The sequence below is a fragment of the Pteropus vampyrus genome, unplaced genomic scaffold, assembly GCF_000151845.1.
Source record: "Pteropus vampyrus isolate Shadow unplaced genomic scaffold, Pvam_2.0 Scaffold137, whole genome shotgun sequence".
NCBI classification, from domain to species: Eukaryota; Metazoa; Chordata; class Mammalia; order Chiroptera; family Pteropodidae; genus Pteropus; species Pteropus vampyrus.
This window is the reverse complement of record NW_011888918.1, coordinates 3,039,286-3,046,060: the sequence shown is the minus strand read 5'-3', so window position 1 is coordinate 3,046,060 and position 6,775 is coordinate 3,039,286. Positions and strand designations below refer to the sequence as shown.

General features: G+C 40.2%; 1 protein-coding gene across 1 annotated transcript in view; it reads left to right on the top strand.

Moving 5' to 3' along the window:
* Positions 1–5,540: 5,540 nt before the first annotated feature.
* The window catches only part of ADIPOR2 (adiponectin receptor 2), a 72,165-nt gene continuing 70,930 nt past the window's right edge, over positions 5,541–6,775 (top strand). The window contains exon 1 of the mRNA XM_011367808.2: positions 5,541–5,726. The gene's annotated coding sequence lies outside the window, so the exon portion shown is untranslated. The remainder of the gene's footprint in view (positions 5,727–6,775) is intronic.

The following is a 6,775-nucleotide window of genomic DNA, read 5'->3' as shown; positions in this document are numbered from 1 at the left end:
TTTTCCTCTAATTTGTCTATATAGATTACTGGATTATTTTCAAAGCAGCTAACACCATTGAATCCCAAGTTTCGAAGTTCAATTAGCTGGCTGCATTTGACTGTTTGTTTAACATTGAAGGAGTTCAGAACCTGCCATCCCAAAACATGCCATTTTGGCATATTGATATTTTGCACTGAAAACACTTGAGAAACAGCAGATTCAGGAGGACTCTTTGCTTCCACCGCTTTCAACCTAAAAGCAAGTCATAGGATTTTCCATGAGAAAGGTACCCACTTTGTACCAGGAAGAGAACATCTTTTTCTTTTTTCTTTTTTCACTCACTTTTATTGAGATGTTATTGACATCTAATACTGTATAAATTTGAGGTGTACAATGTTAGGGAGAAAAATTTTCCCTCTACCCTTTTAGGTTCTTCTGGCTGATCTAACAGTCAAATTGACATCAGATAGACTTGCAGGAGAAAAAAAGTATCAATATTCCCAAAGAAGCATATTTTAGGGTAGCAAACTCTGCTCCGCTTTGTTACCAGTGCCCTGAATTCTTGCAGTCTCCCAAGATGAGATCTCAAGAGAGATCATCAGCACAAGAAAGTTCAGGCAAGAGGCAAAGCTTTATTAAACCTGTGCGCAAGAGAACCAACACCGAGAAAAGATTCAAATGTCTCCCTGAGAGAAGTTGGGTCAGAGTGTTAAAGGGAGCTACGTCAGGCAAAAGCTATATCTAGGCATGTAAAAGCAAAGATTTCTTAGTGCCTCTGCAGTTCACCTACATGCTGCTTCTAGGGGTTGCATGTCTCATTAGCATGGTAAATCTCCACCCTTGGGCAAGACTTCTAGTGTTTAAATTAGGGAAAGGTTACATTAGGGACACTCTTGGGCCTTACTGTGCATGCACGGTGCTAGGGACAGTCCCTTGTTACTGGTATGCCTTCAGGGCTCCTTGGTGCTGACCAGTGTTACCTTAGGGGGAATATTCTTGTGAAACTTATCAGGCTCCAGCAGCTGACCTTTCTGACTAACTCAACAACAAGAACTTGCCCTCCTGTCTCTCACCTTCAACAACATAATGATTTGATAGATGCATATACTACATAATACTCACTGCAAAATGTTGAAACAGCTGAAGAAATTATTCCATTCTTGTTTTAACTAGAATAACTTAAACTTTTGAATTTTCCAGTCCTGTGTCAAACCTTCAGATAACCCTCTGATTATCCCCTGAAAGACTAAGGCTAGAATGTTCATCTATCTAGACCACACTACTAATGTGACCAGAACGTTTGGAGTCCATCCTCCAGACCATTTGGCATCCATCATTCAGACCACCTGACATCTGACTGATAACTGTCCTGGACCGATACTAAAGCTAGGAATTATTTGTTGTTCTCAGGAATGCACTTTTTACCATAGGAACCCTTAACCTTTCTTTTTTGTTCAAAATTCTTCTGGACTTTTGCTTAATTATGTTTCTGGTTTGCAAATCCTAAGACCCTTGAATGCATTTTTATTATTTATTTCTAGCCAAACCTCCAAACTCTTTTTGAGTTCATTCAACACACCCATCACCTGAGAAGAATATTTTTATTGTGTGTGAAAAAGGCACTGTAATAAATCCAACCAAAAGTAACCTTACAGGGTGATTATAAATTCCTATCTGGGCATGTCGTGGTGGGTAGTCATGCTCTATACATATAAATTCTTTAGTGAAAGGTTTATCTTTGCCTTGTGCATCCAGGTTTACACACTTTTGAAATGCCAGAGTAATCTTCTTTTTCAGACCCTTCAGAAGCCTAAACATCCTCAAGAGAACACATAATTGTAACTATCCTGTTATCTAATCCCTGCCTTGCTTCCTCTGCTTTCATGTTATCTTACCTACCTATGTTCCTTCCTTAATTCCAAATGCATATAAGAAACTGCTAACTGCCATTCTCCAAGGCAATTTTTTCAGTGTGTTGAGATCTTGTTTTTAGGAGTATCCTTTTTGGCTCAAATAAACTCAAATAAACACTTATACATGTGCTGGCTGGAAAATTACTGCTTGGCTATCGCCCATGAACATAACATTCTAACAATAAACTTTCTGCTTCTGTACCCTCTGCTTGCACAACTGACCTGTGGGTTGACGGTAAAAAGAAGAAAAATAGACTTGTGTGTTCAAACAGAATGAAGAATGGGGTTTAGGGCTTAAAAACCCTGTACCTCTACATTTTGGGGCTGCTTAATTTGGGGTCCGTGTACCCCTGGCAGACCCAGCTGGCTGAATAAAGAGTGCATTTCCTATAACTCACTGGTTTCTGGTGGTCCATGTGTCTATCGGGGGCTGGCAGCTACAACATATAAATTCTCAATAGGTTTGGATAATATGTTGACATTATCATCAGTCTGGAGGTTGATGCCAAAATGGACCTGTGCAAATAAAACTATCAAAATAACCCTGAACTTCAATTAGTTTCTCTGTATATTTCCTAATCATTGTCCCTCAGTTTGTTTACTGTCCCTAGTCCAAGCTCCTTTGTCTTGTCACGCCCTCACAATTTTTCGTTTTTCGTGTAAACATATATGTAAGCTTTGGGTCTAATTGCTTCTTCAGGTCTTCATTTTCCTTCTGAAGTTTCCTGTGTGTAGATAAAAATATTAAATAAACATGTAAGCTTTTCTCCTATTAATCTGTCTTATGTCTGTTTAATTCTTAGGCAGCCACAGAACCTAAAAGGGTACAAGGAAGTTTCTCCTCTCCTACAACATATATATAAGAAAGTCACAGGGACTGATTTGACACTCCTTGCTCTTTTTGAGGGGGAGGATATCTTTTTTTTTTTTTTTAATGGTCCATCTTCCATATTGTCCTTTAGGCTAGTTTTAAGTATTCTGTAATAATGAAGCTGTTAATTTCCCTTTGTAATTTTTTTTTTTCCTGAAAAGTCACAGACTCAGTTTTCTCAAAGAAGACTACCAATTTTGGTTTTCACTAGCAGAATAATTTGTCATTTTTCTTCTTAAAAATAGTGGTTGTTCTGATTATAAAAAATAATAATATAAATAATTTTTCTTTTCTTTATAGAAGCAAAAAAAAACCCCAGCTGTGATCTCAAGTTTAAATTCACAATGGAGTCTAGAGTATTTTTTTTTCCCCTTTAGAATTTGAAAGCTTCACCTTCATTTGTTTGTTGCTTTAGATACATCTTCAATTCTCATTGGCTATTGGCTTGCATATCACAATGGAGGCTAAGTCTGTCCCTAGAGCAAGTGTATATTATCATTTCAGCAACATATTGTGTGTCATTAAAGCCTCATTCTGAGATAGTCATAACTGGATTACAAATGTTACCTAGTGACGCACTCTCCTTGTCAACAACAACACTTGATAATTGTAGTGGTGACTACATTAGACTATCTGTGCCACAGGGCACTGTTGGGTCACTGGTGACTAGTATGGGGTACAGAGGAGAGGGGACTCTTCTCTTGGTGTTGCAGAAGATGATGGACTCTACCCTTCTGTGGCGAAGTGTGACACCATAAGAATAGAGAGAACAGATTCTAAAGATCCTCAGCTGACACTGGAGGATATAGAATTTTACTGAATTTCCCCTTGGTTTTATAACAGCTAGTCAAAAGACAACAAATAAATATTAGTAGCTAAAGTTCAGTTGGTGAGAGAAGCCTGAAAACTGCTTTGGAACATTTGATGGTGGCATTTAGGTAAGGGATATGGGTGAAGGCAGCCATGGACGTTGGACTTGGGAATGGTCCCTCAGGTCAGGGATGGTGGCAACATCCTCATTAGCTGAAAAAGTATGTGCATTTTGAGGAAATGATGTGGTCTGTTTCATTATTGTATCAGCAATTAAGAGTAGTGATCTGGGAATGAGATTAAGGTGACAGAAAGCAATAGGTAAAATCTTGGTGGTTAATGTTAAGGCTCTTTCTCACATGTTTTAGCACAATGGAGTGTTCTAAAGCACTTTGGAGTAAAGCACTTTGTTTATCTAAGCAAAATCAATGAAAGATTTGAAATATTTGAAAAGAATTTATATCTTTGAACAATCTAATTGTCTTTTTCTAATTGTCTTTTTTTGTATAGCTCTGACACCTTTAGTAGAGCATTTATTAAGCTTGAGGTTCTTGTTCTCATCTTTGCCCTATGTGAGTTGGTTTATTTGGTAAAATTTTCTATTCGAAGATGCTTACATTCTGTTTCTGATGTGTTGTGAAAGTATATGATTGTTTTCCTTGATTTCAGTTTCAAAAGCTTTATGTCTTTATCTGAAAATAGATGTGGTTATTGTTATGTCTTTTACAAATTATGTAAACTTGAAAAAGGTAATTAATATTTTTAATGTAAACTACTCCTTGAGGGGAATTAGTTCTTTTAAATTTACTTGCCATAATTTTATACTAATTTTGTCTCTTTCAAGTGGCCTTAGTTCTAAAATACCAGTATTAAGACCATCTTATTCCTGCTATTTGTGATTTTAGTAACTTTAATCATTTCTTAGAATTTACATTTCCAGACTGAAGAGTTCTCTATTTTTTTCTCCCTCATATACCAGACTCCAGGCCTTATACTGATATGAGATCTATGAAGCTTTTTCTAGCATCCTTTGTTTTCTCTTGCTATGGTCCAGTGGAAGGACAAGCAGCTATGGGCATAGGTGTTCTTGAAAGCTTATAGAATTCATTTAGTCAATAACAAGAGTTTCAACAATAAAGGCATTTGCCTCTTCAAAGTTTAATAAATTCCTCTCAGAATTTATTAAAGAATGTGAAGAAAACATTTTTCTATGCCAGTATGTAACTACACCTGTTCTTGGTTTCTAAGTTAAAGCTCAATTGAAACCTCACATGTAGGAAATCATTCATTCTTAGTAAATGGACACAGCAGTTCATGCTGACATTTCTGATCTGCTATTACATTAAAAATATTCTAAGAATCGTTCTGAATTATATGTATTTTAAGAGTGGGCTCATGTTCGTTTTGTAGAAGTAGTAGGGCATAAATCATAATACCTTAATAAGGTGATAAAAGGCAAATGCTTTTTTTCGAGGGGGGGATAAGATTTGGCTAATGCTTTCGGATTTATTTCCGAAGCTTTCACAGATGACGTCTAACAGTATATTGGCCGTTGGCAGGAACACCTAGCCAAAATCCTTAAATTTTGGCTTATGCCCAAGGTGTGTAACTCGTATCCATAGAGATTGGAAAAAGCGTCCACGAACGAGGGCGGCCCCCAACTCTCTTCTGATCTGAACCGCTTCCCTTTTCGGTGGGAAAAAAAAAAACGAAGGGGATTTATGTGTACTGTTTTCAGTACTGTTTTCGTTGAGTTCCCGGCTAAACCTCAGTCCCTTGACGCTCAGTACTGTTTTCGTTGAGTTCCTGGCTAAACCACAACTCCCAAGATGCATCCAGGTTCTAGGGTGTCAGAGAAGCAGCTTCCGGTTTAGGCCAGTGCGGCTGCGCACAACATGTGGTCTTATTGGATCGAACCTCCTCGTGCGATTCTCGTCAGGGCGACGTGCGGCCGTGAGGGCGGGCAGACGCGGCGGCGGCGGTCCGGGAGGCGCGCGCACGATCCCAGACCGGGTATCGCGGCGGCGGCAGCGGCGGTGGAGACATCGGGTTGGGCCCCTTCCCTTTTCCGCTCCCCCCCTCCTCCCCCTCCCCTCAGCTGTGGTTCCCGAGGAGTCCGAGACCTGCGGCGAGACGGCGGAAAGCTCTAGGTGAGGGTCTCTGGAGTGCGAGCACCGTTTCCCGGGCTAAGAGGGAGAGCCCGGGGTCGAGGAGGAGGTGACGGCTGAAGGGGCGAGTGTCTCGGGCGCGGGCCGGGGAGCGCGCGCTCGTCCCAGCTCTGAACTTGGCCTCCTAACTTGACCTGTCGCCCCGCACAGTGTGCGGCTCGGCGGCCGCAGGGGCCGACCGTGAGGGTCCTGGATTCGTCCTCCTTTCAACCACTGTCTCTGGAGCCTGGCACTCACCATCGCCTCGCCCCTCCCAGCAAAGGGTCCAGAACCCTCTTAGCTATCCTTCCTTCGAGTGCACTTGCCTTTCCTTGTTGCCCACGGGGAGAGTACACCCTCTGTTTCTTCATTACCGTCTTTTATCGCTTATAGCAATTTCTTTGGTGGCAGGCTTCGAATGGGTTCTGCTTAGTACTGCTTTGACAGTACCTGGAGTGGGAAGATTTTCCTCACCTTTTCTTAGGTGGTATTTGGAGCAGCCTACTTGGTCGAGTACCTTGGGTCCTGTTTTCCCAAGCCCCCTTGGGCTTTTCGTCCGTCAGTAGCTTCTTTTAAAACTACTGATAACAGGCTTTAAATAGGAGAGTTTGGATTGAAAACTAGTAAGTACTTTCTCTTCCTGGCTTTTGACCTTATTTTAAACGTTTGCCTCTGGAATTTGACAACTTCATTTGATGGCCCAACAGTGAACTTTGGTAGAAACTGGTTGATTTATCTTTATTGCAGGTTGTTGGCATTTTTTTAGTAGGATGGTTTTTAAATATTTTAATTTTTAGATTCTGGATTTCCCAGCCTTATGTTATTCCCATTATATCTCTTCCAAAAATAGTCCTCACCCCTGCCCTCAAGAAACCATTTAAAATTCCAAGATATTTGTCATAACATTTAACATCATTTGATCACAAAACTCTTCTCAGTGAAATGTTAAAAATAATTTCCTTCAGTTCAAAGCTTTATTTTTTTGGTAGGGGGAGATTATAAACTTTTGTCGGTTCTGCAGTTTGAAATGTCCTCATAACAGGGGCCACCTT